Source organism: Rhinopithecus roxellana, chromosome 18 (genome assembly GCF_007565055.1).
Source record: "Rhinopithecus roxellana isolate Shanxi Qingling chromosome 18, ASM756505v1, whole genome shotgun sequence".
NCBI classification, from domain to species: Eukaryota; Metazoa; Chordata; class Mammalia; order Primates; family Cercopithecidae; genus Rhinopithecus; species Rhinopithecus roxellana.
Window position 1 is genome coordinate 75917321 of NC_044566.1, and position 13152 is coordinate 75930472.

The following is a 13152-nucleotide window of genomic DNA, read 5'->3' on the forward strand; positions in this document are numbered from 1 at the left end:
TAAAACATTTTTCCAAATCTTAGTTTGTCCTCTATTTTATTAATGTTTAAATCATGAAAATATTAATTATTCTTGTGGGAATTAACTGTCAACCAGAAATAAGATTGTCTATTTGGATTTTTTAATTGTTTCTAATACCCTGTATTACTGTGGCAGTACTTCACCCAGGCTCATTTCATTCTTCTACACCCATTCCAATGGAATTGCAAGAGTTATTGCCCCCCCGGACTTCCGAGGTGGAAAGAATAGAAGAAAATGTAAGGAAGCTGCTCTTTGATCTCCGCGTACATCAATTACAGGTAATAAATCCCCCAGCAGTTGAAGCTAAGACAGAATCTCAAAAGCACATGGACTTTTCCTATTAGAAAATATAAACCAACTAGTGACTATTTGTTGTTTAGATTTATTTTGTGAGTAATGTAACTGAAGAAACAACCCAGCATTGAAGGATGTATCATTTTTAATCTCAGCACTTTTAGCTACTGCCAACACCAGATAGAGTATCTTATTGCAATAATTCAAGGATTTCTCTATTAGTTTCTCTAAGCCCTTAAAGCAAATGAAGCTCTTATGATATAAAACACCTTCTTTCTCTATTTTTTTTCTCAGCTCTCAAGCCTAAATGCATTTCAGGGTAGAATTTTAAATGAACTAGATAAATGAAATTCTATCTAACTGTATTAATTTTTGACACTCTTTTTATGATTCTTTTAAAAAGAACATAGAAACAAATTGCAGCTCGGGCTGCTGTACAGTCATGATGAATAGCATGCTACAAATAATTTTTTTTTCAAACTTTTGAAAGAACAATTTAGATTTTTAATCTCTTAGGTGGGTTTACAAACACCCTATGTCGATAACTGACCAAGGAGCTATGAATGAGGTTTCTTAAACAAAGAAAAGCATTCGTCTACTAAAGGAAGCATTTTCATACTTTTTCTCCCTATTGTTTAACCTTTTGTTCCCATCACAAATATCTACACGTAGTTTTATCTCTGACCTTGAGGGACTGTGTAGTTTTATCGAGGCTTCCTTTTAGATCATAGATGACCTTCAGCTGGTATCATTGAGCTCTGACCTGCCTCAGTGATCTGCTCACACAAAATACATATGCTGAGCAGTGCTGGTGTGTGCAGTAGGGGTAAGTGAATTATTTACAAAAATTTGAGTTGACACCTTTTATCAAATGTGGAAAGATGAAGACAAAACAGCTGCTATTGCTGTCGTAAGCAATCTGCTGGTGATTGAATAAAAGTGTCAAGAAAATGGCTGCTTGATGGCCTTTTGTTCTCCCTCATCCAGCTTGATGTTAGTTTGAGCTGTCAGTTAGGAATCACGGCAGTGTGATTTATCAATAGACTGAGTGACCTTCTATTTTAGCTTGTGATAGAACTAGAAGACAGCACCCTCTACTGCGAATACACAGCACTTCCTCTTAGTGTGCCATTAGTCCAAGTGGTTGGTTTGCACTTGCTAGAAGCAACTTATCCTTATGATAATTATGGCTTTTAAATTTTTGTCCTGTTTCAATTGCCTCTACACATTTATTAAAAATTAGTAAAATCCAAAAAAACTTCAAGCATATTTCTATACCTTCCAGCAAACTAATTTAGAAAATCAGTATTTGAGATAAAATGCTTCCTCCTCGCTAATTAAACTGCAGAATAAGGAAACATTATCTTTGATAGCAAACTGAAGCTTTAAACAGTGTTTAGATTATATTGATATTAATAACCCATTTGCATTAACTCAAATTGTTTTATAGTCTCTATATAAAGAAGGATTTAGACTTGTTTTTTTGCCATAATATTGTGGACTCCTCAGGGAAAGATATTATTACCAATCAGAGCTTTGTGGATCCTTGAGTGATATGAAATCATAGTGGACCAAAATCTTATAAATGACCATTTCTTCTGCCATCATGTAGAATATCATTATGCATTTTTAAAGTAGGCTTTTTTGTTTAATAGATATTTATTTGATCCCAACCTCAAATAAGGTGAAAGTAGATTATGAGAAAAAGAATATTATAGCAGCTATTGAAAAGGAAGTATTGAACATATTTAAATGAATTAAAACAGTCTTCTCTGATTTCCAATAGCACATAATCTTTTAATGTTCAGATCTAATTTGCTACAGTGTGTAGCAAATTTTACTTCTTTAAAAAACTGTTTATATATTTACATACACGCTATTTCACATGCAGTTTATTTAACATTTCATAGTAACTTTGTATTTTAACTTCTCATCTTATATTTTTAAATTAAATGTGAAAATCGCTGTTAGTATTATTTTGTTGGCTGTAAAACACACTTAACTACTTAAATATACAATATGGGACCATGTCTTTCTCCAGTCTGTCTGAGATGTAGTTTGCATTGCACTATAGATTAGAGCACACCAGGTTAGGAGTATATAAAAATACATACTTAACTAGTTCACAAAATTTTCACTTTGTGTTCAATGCCTTTCCTTCCCTGATTCAATTCAGACCATTAGGTATTTACCTCATTCTCACTTAAATCCACAGAAGCACTACAAACAGATCCAAACTTAGGGTTCAGACCTCAATTCCTCACCTGAGCTTTGACTTTTTCTTTTCCACCCTGATATACATACACACCGTGACTTGTTCATAAAAGCTCTGCAGCAAAGTTGAATAATATGTAAATTTTATGTTGTAATGAATTAGGTCCTAAGATCTCTAAAGGTCAGACACCTGGTATAATACATCACATTCTTTAATATCAACTACAAAATAACTGTAATAAATTTTTCCAACACCACATCCTCACACACTGTTACCCACAAGGAAGCACCAAAGGAAATGTGTCATTTGTCAAAACATGCAGAAAAACTGGCATGTGTACAAGTCACTTTAAAAGTAATGCTCAGGTTAGAAATAGTTTTCCAAATGACTGTTTTGTGGTTAAACAAAGAAAAACACATTAATACTTAACTAAAATTATCTCCTGATACACAAAAAGAAAAATAAATACATAACAATCTGGGATATACGATAAAATGGTTTTAATTAGTTACAGAATAATGTATAATTCACAGGCAAAGAGCCTTATTTGATTATCCTTAAGGAAAAATTTAACAGGCATGGAAATTTAAGCATGGATGTGTGAGTGAGCTATTATAAAAATGTATAGCTATCTGAGTTATAGAAATTTGATAGTTGCTATTAAAATAAAAATATTTATTTCTTTTATAATGCTATTTGCAAGCTTTAATTACAAGTCTCTATTATAAGAACATGTCTATTATCAAGAGAAGGAAAAAAGATTTACCTGCAAATAAAGCAGACTTTGGGGATTAAAAAAAATACAAACTCACATCACTTCATATTCTCATTCCCATCCACACCATGTCTGTATTCTCCAGTAGTGAATTTGGTTAACTTAAGATACAAGTGAAATGGGTGTGTATGCAGAAATATCCCACTAGGATTTCTAGAGTGGATCCAGCTAGGTCTCTGATACGTTATTTTTAATGTTATTTAAGGTATGTGCTTAAAATATACATTGTAAGTGATTATTTTACATATACCATCTGGTTTGACAATAAGTTTTTTGATAGGGATTAAAACTGTATTTGCAAAACCACTGAATATATTTATCAATTTAAATAATATATGTGCTTTAAACTTAAATATGCTTAGGGAAAGACTGTGACCACTTTAACAACCAGTTTCATTTTTTCCATTATATTCAATAATGGTTTTGTTAGCATGTACATATGGTATCAGTCAATAGTCACAAAATGAACTGGAAATGTTGTCAAGATCATTAACAGGCACCCTATAAGCTAAAAAAAAAAAAAATGAAACCAGCAGTTTTAGTATTTGAAAGTTCTGGAAAATTGCCAAAATCCCACCCTTTTTAGTGCATATACATAAAGTCAGCCAAAATATTCATAACCTTTATTGCCGAATCTAAAATGGACTTTCTGAGCTGGGGCAAATGTGTTGGCATGAACTCTCCCAACAAACAGCTGAACACCTGTTTTCTTGCTCCAAACAAACCCAAGGTAAATCTCATTAGACAAACTGAAGAAAGTAAAGAGATCAAGAGCGAACCTTCCAGTGTTTTAATTAATTTGTTCAAAATGGGCAAAGAACAAAGGAGCAATCTAAGGAAAAGAAACATATAGTAATCACAGGAAGGCAATTTAAAGTACATTGACCCCCCAAAGACGTTTTAGACCATAACACATAATGCTCATGAAGCTGTAGTAAGAAGGACCTGCTCATACTCCGCTGGTAGAAGTATACATTTCTTTACCTTTCTGGAAAATGATTTAGTAGGAGGTATCTGCTAGGCAATTTGTCAGTAAGACCCATTCATTCTTTCATTCAACAAAGCATTAAGTGCTTGATTTGTGCCTGACAGTGAAGAAAACAGGCAAAAACTCCTGCCCTCATGGAGCTGATATTCTGATGAAGAAATGCAGACAATTAACAAGTAAATAATTAAATAGCCTGCATGTCAGATGTTGGTAAGAGGTATGGAGAAATTATTTATATTTGCAGGGGAGGTGGCATAGATGTCTGGCTACTTCAAGTAGAATGATTAAGGGTAGAATCAACCAAAAAGGTGTAATCTGAGCAAAGACTAGAAAGAAGTGAAGGTTATTGAGGCGAGGAGCCCCAGCTATGGTTGATCTCAGAACCCTACCTAGACTATACTCCATGCAATCAGCTGGGCATATTGCTAGTCAGCATTGTCAGGGAGACCCCCAACCAGTATGCTTTCTGCTCTGATGACCATATGGCAGATCTGCTACCTTAAATGTCCCTCTACTAGGGAACCCAATCCCACCTCAGTGGGGCAGGCATCCTGCCCCGGGAATGTCCAACCCTTGATGAGCAGTCCTCAGTGCTAACAGGTAGCCAGGCCACAGGGGTGGGGCAGACAGCAGGACATAGATAGCCATTTGTAAGCCTCTGGGCAGAGGGAGCCCTGCCCACGATGACATCCCCATGAGACTGCAACCTGTACTCACCCGTCCTATCATGGCTCTAGTGCTCTCGGAAAAAACTCACATTAGTGCCCTTCATCTATCCTAGTGAATTAAGCAGGAATCAAAACCAAATATGTTTGAAGTTATTAATCAGTTATTTATACTGTAATAGAAATATTCAGTGAAAAGGCAGGATTGCAATTTGTATTTATAATTTTTACATATACGGATATGCATGGAAAACAGATACAATAGAATGACACTAATGTTATGAAGCACGGGGGTCAGCAAACTATGGCCCAAGGCACCAAATCTGACCCAGTGTCTGTTTTTGTGCATAAAGTTTTATTGAAAGACAGCCCATTCATGTAACTGCTTTCACGCAACCACAGAGTTGAATCGTTGCAGCAGAGACCATATGGCTTACCAAGTCTAAAATACTATCTGGTGTCAAAAAAAGCTTGCAGGTCCCTGGTCTGTAGATTTGGATTACAGATGTTTTAATTTCCTCCCTATGTCTCTGTCTTCTCTGTCTTTTCTGCAGATAAAAATATATGGTGGTTATAGTCAGAAACAAAAGATATATAAATAATTTTGTTCATTTCCATTGTTCTGGGAATATGCTATTAAAGAATGAATGGTTACTACCAAATCCAGTTTGGTCATCATCCATAGTTAAATAGCTCATAATGGGGGCTATAAAATTACCATTTATGTCACAAACATTTGTTGTTAGCATTACTATGTTTCAGGCACTGCTCTAAGTGCCTTACAACTGTAAACTCATCCAATCCTCATAACAATCCTATGAGATAGAAATTATTATTGTCCTCACTCACAGATGAGGAAACTGAAAAACAGGGGAGTTAAATAATTCACCCCTGGACACAGAACACATGCCCATTCATTGGAGCCAGTGTTCAAATCCAAGCTGTCTGGAGCCAAGTCTACACCATGCCTTGTGACTGTTTAATTCTTGCATCACTTTCTTACAAGGAAGATGTTCTTTGTTTAGGGTAAAAATTAGTTTTCTCAAGTTAATAGCTAAAGTTCAAAAACTTTTGCAGAGGCTGAAAGGGGGAAGAGGTGGGTGGGAGAGAGAACAGAAGGAAGAATGCAGGATATTAAATTTTCATAGTTCAGACTTTTTTTTTTTTTTTTTTTTTTTTTTTTGAGAAGGAGTTTCGCTCTTGTTGCCCAGGCTGGAGTGCGATGGCACGATCTCAGCTCACGGCAACTTCTGCCTCCCGGGTTCAAACTATTCTCCTGCCTCATACTCCCAAGTAGCTGGGATTACAGGCATGCACAACCACGCCTGGCTAATTTTGTATTTTTAGTAGAGATGGGGTTTCTCCATGTTGGTCAGGCTAGTCTCGAACTCCCGACCTCAGCTGATCCACCTGCCTCAGCCTTCCAAAGTGCTGGGATTACAGGCGTGAGCCACCATGCCCAGCCAGTTCAGACTATTTTTAAGATAGGTCACGAAAAGGAGTCTGCTAAGTGTTCCCTAAAGAAAAAGAACCAATAGGATATGTGTGGAGAGACAGAGAGAGAGAGATACAGAGGGGGGAAAAAAATGAAGGAATTGACTCATATAATTATGGAGACTGTCAAGTCTGAATTCTACAGGGTAGGCCAGCAGACTGGAAACCCAGGGAAAGGCTGATGCAGCTTGAATCCAAAGGCAGTCTGGAGGCAAAATTGCTTCTTTTTCCAGTGACTTCAGGCTTTTTCTCTTAAGGCCTTCAACTGATTGGACAAGGCCCACCACATGGTGCAGGGAAGTCTGCTTAGTAAAGTCTATTGACTTATGTGTTAATTTCATGTAAAAAAACACCTTCACAGCAACACCTAGACTGATGTTCGACCAAATATCTGCCTGCCATGACCTAGCTAAGTTTATACAAAAGTAACCATCACATCTGGGTAAACAAACTGGAGAAAGGGAAAGAAAAGAAAGAGGACAAAGGCAGACAGCTGTAGTGCAATGTGGGATGCAGGAAAGAAACACATACTCCTCTTCCCTCAAGGAGTCTACAGTCTATTTGGAGGAACAGACAAGCTGGCAGGAAAGGTACAGCTGTAGGTGGGCTCATGCCGTGACTCTAAACTGGGATGTGGACACATCTGAGTATAGGTAGTCAGTGGGTGGACAGGCAGCCTGGGGAATTGGCTTGAGGGTGTAGCTTAGAGGTGAGGGGAGATGGTGGGTGGGGGAGAAGTTGGGAAGAGCAACAAGGAGGCCATAATCTAATCCCTGATCTTGTGCTGCAGGCAAAAGCAGAAAGCCCTGTCTCCAGAAGGCATTCCATGACCCTCCACAGCACTAGCCATGCCACTTTGGTGAACAGAGGTCCGTGTCATGCAGAAGAGGAACCCGGGGGGGCCTTGCTTCAGCTCCCACGGTGAAGATTCTGAAGACCTAAACCACTTTTAGGTCTTAAGGGCTTGTAGCTTAGGGAGGTTTAGGAAACAATACTCACTGCATTCTCACAGTATTACCAGTGGGGTCTCAAATGAGTGTCAAATAGGGGTTTAAGCAACAGACGTGACTGAGATCAGATGGGAGGTTACTGAACATGAGCACATGTCAGACTTACCTGGAAAATGTCCACAACAACTGATGAGCCTGTATGGAGTTTATTAGGGATTTGGGGTTGGTTTAATGCTCCTATCACCCCATTAGTACACATAGGCTTAGAAAACTTTGGTGATAGAGCACTCTGTGATACCTGTTTTTGTTTTGTCTTATTTTGTTTTGTTGTGGAGGTTTTGTTTGTTTGGTTGGTTTTGGGTTTTTTTGAGTCAAGGTCTTGCTCTGTCACCCAGGATAGAGTGCAGTGGCATAATCATGGCTCACTGCAGCCTCAAACTCTTGGGCTCGAGTAATCTTCCCACTTCAGCCTCCTGAGTAGCCAAGACTGCAGATGTGTGCCACCACTCTCAGCTAATTATTTTATTTTTTTGTAGAGACAGGGTCTTGCTATGTTGCCCAGGCTGGTCTCAAACTCTTGGTTGCAAGTAGTCCTCCAATCTCAGCTCCTTGCAATTACAGGCGTGAGCTACCACACCTGACCTGTGATGCCTGTTTTGATGAACTCATGCTCAGTGTGGAGCAGAGGCAAGGTGCCCTGAGAGGCCTTTGGAGTTTGGACAACTGCATGTAATTCTGGGGAACTTGAGCATGGAACATGCAGGGGAGTAAAGGCTGAGTGACAATCATTGCTTTTCTGGGTTTGTAGACCTTTTCAGATTGAGTTTTTGTATTAGTCCGTTTTCACACTGCTGATAAAAACATATCTGAGGCTGGACAATTTATAAAAGAAAGAGGTTTATTGGACTTACAGTTCCATGTGGCTGGGGAAGCCTCACGATCATGGCAGAAGGCAAGGAGAAGCAAGTCACATCTTACGTGGATGATGGCAGGCAAAGAGAGAGCTTGTGCAGGGGAACTCTTCCTTTTAAAACTAACAGATCTCGTGAGACTTATTCACTATCACGAGTACGGCGTGGGAAAGACTTGCTGCCATAATTCAATTACCTCCCGCCAGGACCCTGCCACAACACATGGGAATTCAAGATGAGATCTAGATGGGGACACAGCCAAACCATATCCGTCTTTTTCAGATTGAATCAATGAACTACAATGATTCTTCCTTCCCTCTCCTTCCACCCACTACTCTCCCTATCCCGTCACTGCAAATTTGTATTCCTTAATGTTCGTCCTACTCCCAGAGAAAATTTCTGTATTCATTTGCAGATCAGTAATTACCAAATGTGTTTGATTGGAAACAAAAGTAGAATGTAAACACCATGTTGGTCAGGCTGGTCTCGAACTCCTGACCTCAGGTGATCCGCCCACCTCGGCCTCCCAAAGTGCTGGGATTAAAGGTGTGTGCATCAGGGCAGGGATTTTGTTTTCTGTTGCTCACTATTTTACCCCCGGTTCTTGACAGAGAGTAGGCAGACAAGATATGTTGCGAAGACAAAAGAAAATAAAAGTGAGCTCAGTCTCCTTTTATGTTGGATGTCAGTAACTACTTATCACACAGAGGGAAGCCCAGAAGATGTAAAATTGCTTATCAGAGTGCCTCGCACATGGTAAGGTATCAGCAAATGCCAGCTGTTTTTACTTATATAAAGAAAAAGAAAATCCAGAAAAAATATTAAGTTGCTAAGAATGTAGTAGGGGCCAGATTATGAGGGGTCTCTGTATTAAGATGTTTAAATTTTATCCAAAGGCATAAAGTATTACTTTCAGAGAACTTTAAGCAAAGGAATACATGGTATGAGTTACATTTTAAGGTGACTTTTCTTGTAGCAATATGAAGACCAAACTGAAGTGGAATTTTGAAAAGTCAGGACAATAGAAAGACAGCAGATTGGAGAGGTATTGGGGAGGTAAACTCAGCAGGCATTGTTAAGCAATTCAAGGAAAAGAAGAAAAAAGGCTCAGTGAGAGAAAACACAGCACGAGCACTTTAGGCTTAAGAGAGAATTTCCAGGAGGCTGAGGCGGGAGAATCGCTTGAGCCCAGGTGGTGGAGGTTGCAGTGAATCGAGATCGCACCACTGCACTCCAGCCTGGACAACAGAGTGAGACTCCATCTCCAGAGAAAAAAGAGAAAGAGAATTTCCACAAATATATAAACGGTTTACCAAGAAAGCTCATGCAATCTTCTTTCCTAAAGTTGTCTAAAAATGAGATGAAGCCCTCTTTCTTTGGTACCTGAAGGCTTGGGCTTGATCCAAAGTTGATCCACTCTTTTGATGCTATGATTTCAACAAAAAAATCAAAAAGCAGGTATAACAGTGTATAGAAATAATGCATAGTATTTGTGAGGCTTTAATGATATACACATTTTGTCTTTACATCTCCATATATTGTTCTTATTTACTTACAGAACTTTTCCCATTCACCTTTAAGTATGCTATCATTCTCTGCCTGTGATTTCTTTCCAATCATGTTCTCATTATATCTCATCACTTTACAACAATGACATTGCTGCACAGTGACTTCATTACTGTAAAGAAACAATATGAGTTTACAGCTGAAAAAATATATAATTAAAAGCATAAATTATGGCTGCTGTCAAGAAAACAGACATTAACACTGAAACTTAGAACATAATGCAGAAATAGGTTAGGTTCATGCTACCTGAAATCATTGTGAACCTTGAATGTTTTGTCTACAAATAACTCATCCAAAAGTTATTTCATCTTTTTAAACAATGAAACTGGGTGAATCACCCTCTATTGCCTTTTTTCAGGTCTTTTCTCCTCCTAATACATGCCACACTGATATTAAAATATGTTATGAGAATTATTGAAGGCCACTGAAAGAGATTTTAGTATAAACTAGCTTGCATAAAAAACCAAAGCAATTATAAATACATACACTAATAGAAGTCTTTAACCTTGTAAAAAGTCCAAGGAAACTTATCCAACATCTAAAAAATATGATGTTTTAACTGCCATCTGCTAGGTAAAATTACAACCATATCAACTTTTTAATTGGGTACAATTTTAGTCCTGGGAATCTCTTAACAGACATGTTTTTGCCTGGAATGATGGGCCTCAGAGACAGAGATCCAGGAGAGAGCTGTGTACAAATAGAGGGTGCTTGGCCATTTTATTGGGGATATTGGAGTGGAAATCTATAATTAATTCAAGGAGCTAGAATAGATGAGTTCAAAGATTACCTATCACTTACAGATTTCCAAATCTATAGAAAACACACACACATACACACCCTGAAAACACCAACACTCCAAAATAACCTTCCTTCCCAAAACTTCAATGTTTTTTTCTGTGTGTATGTGTGTGTTTGTATCTATATCTACATATCTATATTTAGGTAGATACATGTAGGGACATACATATCTATATGACTTCTAGATTCTTGAGTACTTTAATTATACATCTATATGTATAAATAGATATACATATAATAAAATTATGCACACTGACTCATCAATGTTTCAGAGCTTTTATCTACATATAATCCTATAGAAAAATAAAATTATATAAAGAAAATGTATCTAAGAGCATGTATTCCTAAATATATTAGCAAGCTCAAGTCTCCTCTGCTCTCTGAGAACTGCAATAGGACAATCACTCTGGTGTGGTTCCAATACAAGAAAACACAACATTTTCCATTGTTTTCTTTTTATTTGTATATAGTAATCTACTACATATTTCCTAATTATTAGCGATTTTTGCAGACAGAAAACTAAGAGGATCATGCCTATCAGATACAAAGAAATATTTTCCTAATATCAAATACAGACTATTGTTCCTATATTTCATTATTTCACTGCTAAAGGATCTGCATATGTGATAAACAAGCAGACTCTTTGAAGAGTGATTTGTCATGTTTACCAAAACGTGAGGTCTAATTTCTGTTAAAATATTTTTCAATATTTTTAATGAATTTTAATAAAGGTTTATCAGGCGCTTGTTATGGTGCAGAACTTTTATTAAATTCTGTGATCCATAAAACGTTTTTTTGAATGACACATAGTTTAGTTTTTCATTTAGAGGCTATAAAAGTGTTCACAAAAGTTATGTTGAAAAAAAGTGATTGAAAGTGCTAAAACACTGTACAGAATATAAAATCCTTTCATAGACTTTTTATGACACATGAAACATGAGTCTTAAAGGTTTAATGTTACTGACTTTTATACAAGGCTTTTTAATTCTTGATTCCAGTTATGGTTCTGCAAATGAACTGTGACATTAAAAGGAATCAGGCTGGAACTGCCTGGGCTCACTTTCTAGATGAGCTCTGACTGGCCATGAGGGGTTTGCTCTAGGACCCACCACCCACAACTGATTAACACCCACTTGCTTTTGTGGAGCAGAGGAGTGAGTCTGCTTAACAGATTCCCTCCTACCTAAATTCAGTATTAATGTTGGGGAGGGCTCATAGGTTACTATTAGCAAATATGAAGTGTGAAGGATGACCATGTCTTGATCCTTGTTTCTTTAATTCTGTACACTATTTACTGCTATCGTTGTAATGTTGTCTTGGTGAAATATGGAACCGATATTGCTGTCTGTCCCGTTATAATAATGAATAGAAATTCAGTCTGGCTCTACCTTTGGGAGTTTCAAGTCAAGGTACTGACTGGTCCAGTACAGAAGACAAATTTACCATGTTCTGTTCATTTAAAGCATTGTATTCAACCAAATGAAGTTGCCATTTTTGTAGTTAAAACAATTAAAACCTTCAATTTCTTATGACTCACCTTAATTTTCCAACACTGAAAAACTACTGTTTCAAAAGCCACAGTGGTGGTTTGTGTTAAGAGAAGAATAGAACAATATGCGATGAATCAAATCACTATAAGAAGTTCATTTTGATCATTTAGATTAGATTTCAGAATAATATGCTTGACTTAAATTATCTGGAGTAGGAACTCAACATAACCCATCATCTTGTATATATAGACACCATCCTTGTTGGTTAATTTCCTAAAGGAATCACAGAAACCCCCAGGTTCTATCTGTTGATATTGTACTGTAAAAGTCACTTAGGCAAGAGCTTGAATATATCGAAAAGAATGAAAAAAGTATGGTATTGAATAAGTCCATACCATAGAAACTCTAGACAGCAATAGTAGTTCTACAGTTCACCAAAACAAGATTGCAATGATAGAAGTAAACAGTGTTGATCATGAAGGAAACAAGGATCAAGGCATGGTAATCCTTCACACTTTGTATTTGCTAATAGTAATCTATGTGCCCTCCCCAAAATCAATCATCAATGGTCTACACTAAAAGACTGAAATAAAATATCTGTGCCATATATGTTATTCATTATTCATCTGTTTGTTTTGATTTTTCCCTTTCTTATTTCAGAATTATTTTAATATGAAAAGGTCTAGACATTGGATTTCTCAAAATGAGTCATAACAATATCCTGAATGTAACCAAAAGAATGATCAAATATAATAAAAATTTCTACTTCTTTGTAATCCGTGATGTTTCTAATACGAAGCATGTGATTCTAATTTAGCAAAATTTATTAAATAATTTCTTTCTCTCTACATCTTAGCAATAGACATTTAAAACCAAAGGCTTACACATTTTATAATACTTTTAGTGTACTTCAAAAATTATTGAAAGACATATTTTTGATACATTACTATATAGTGCATTAAAGACCTATTTTTTCATTAAC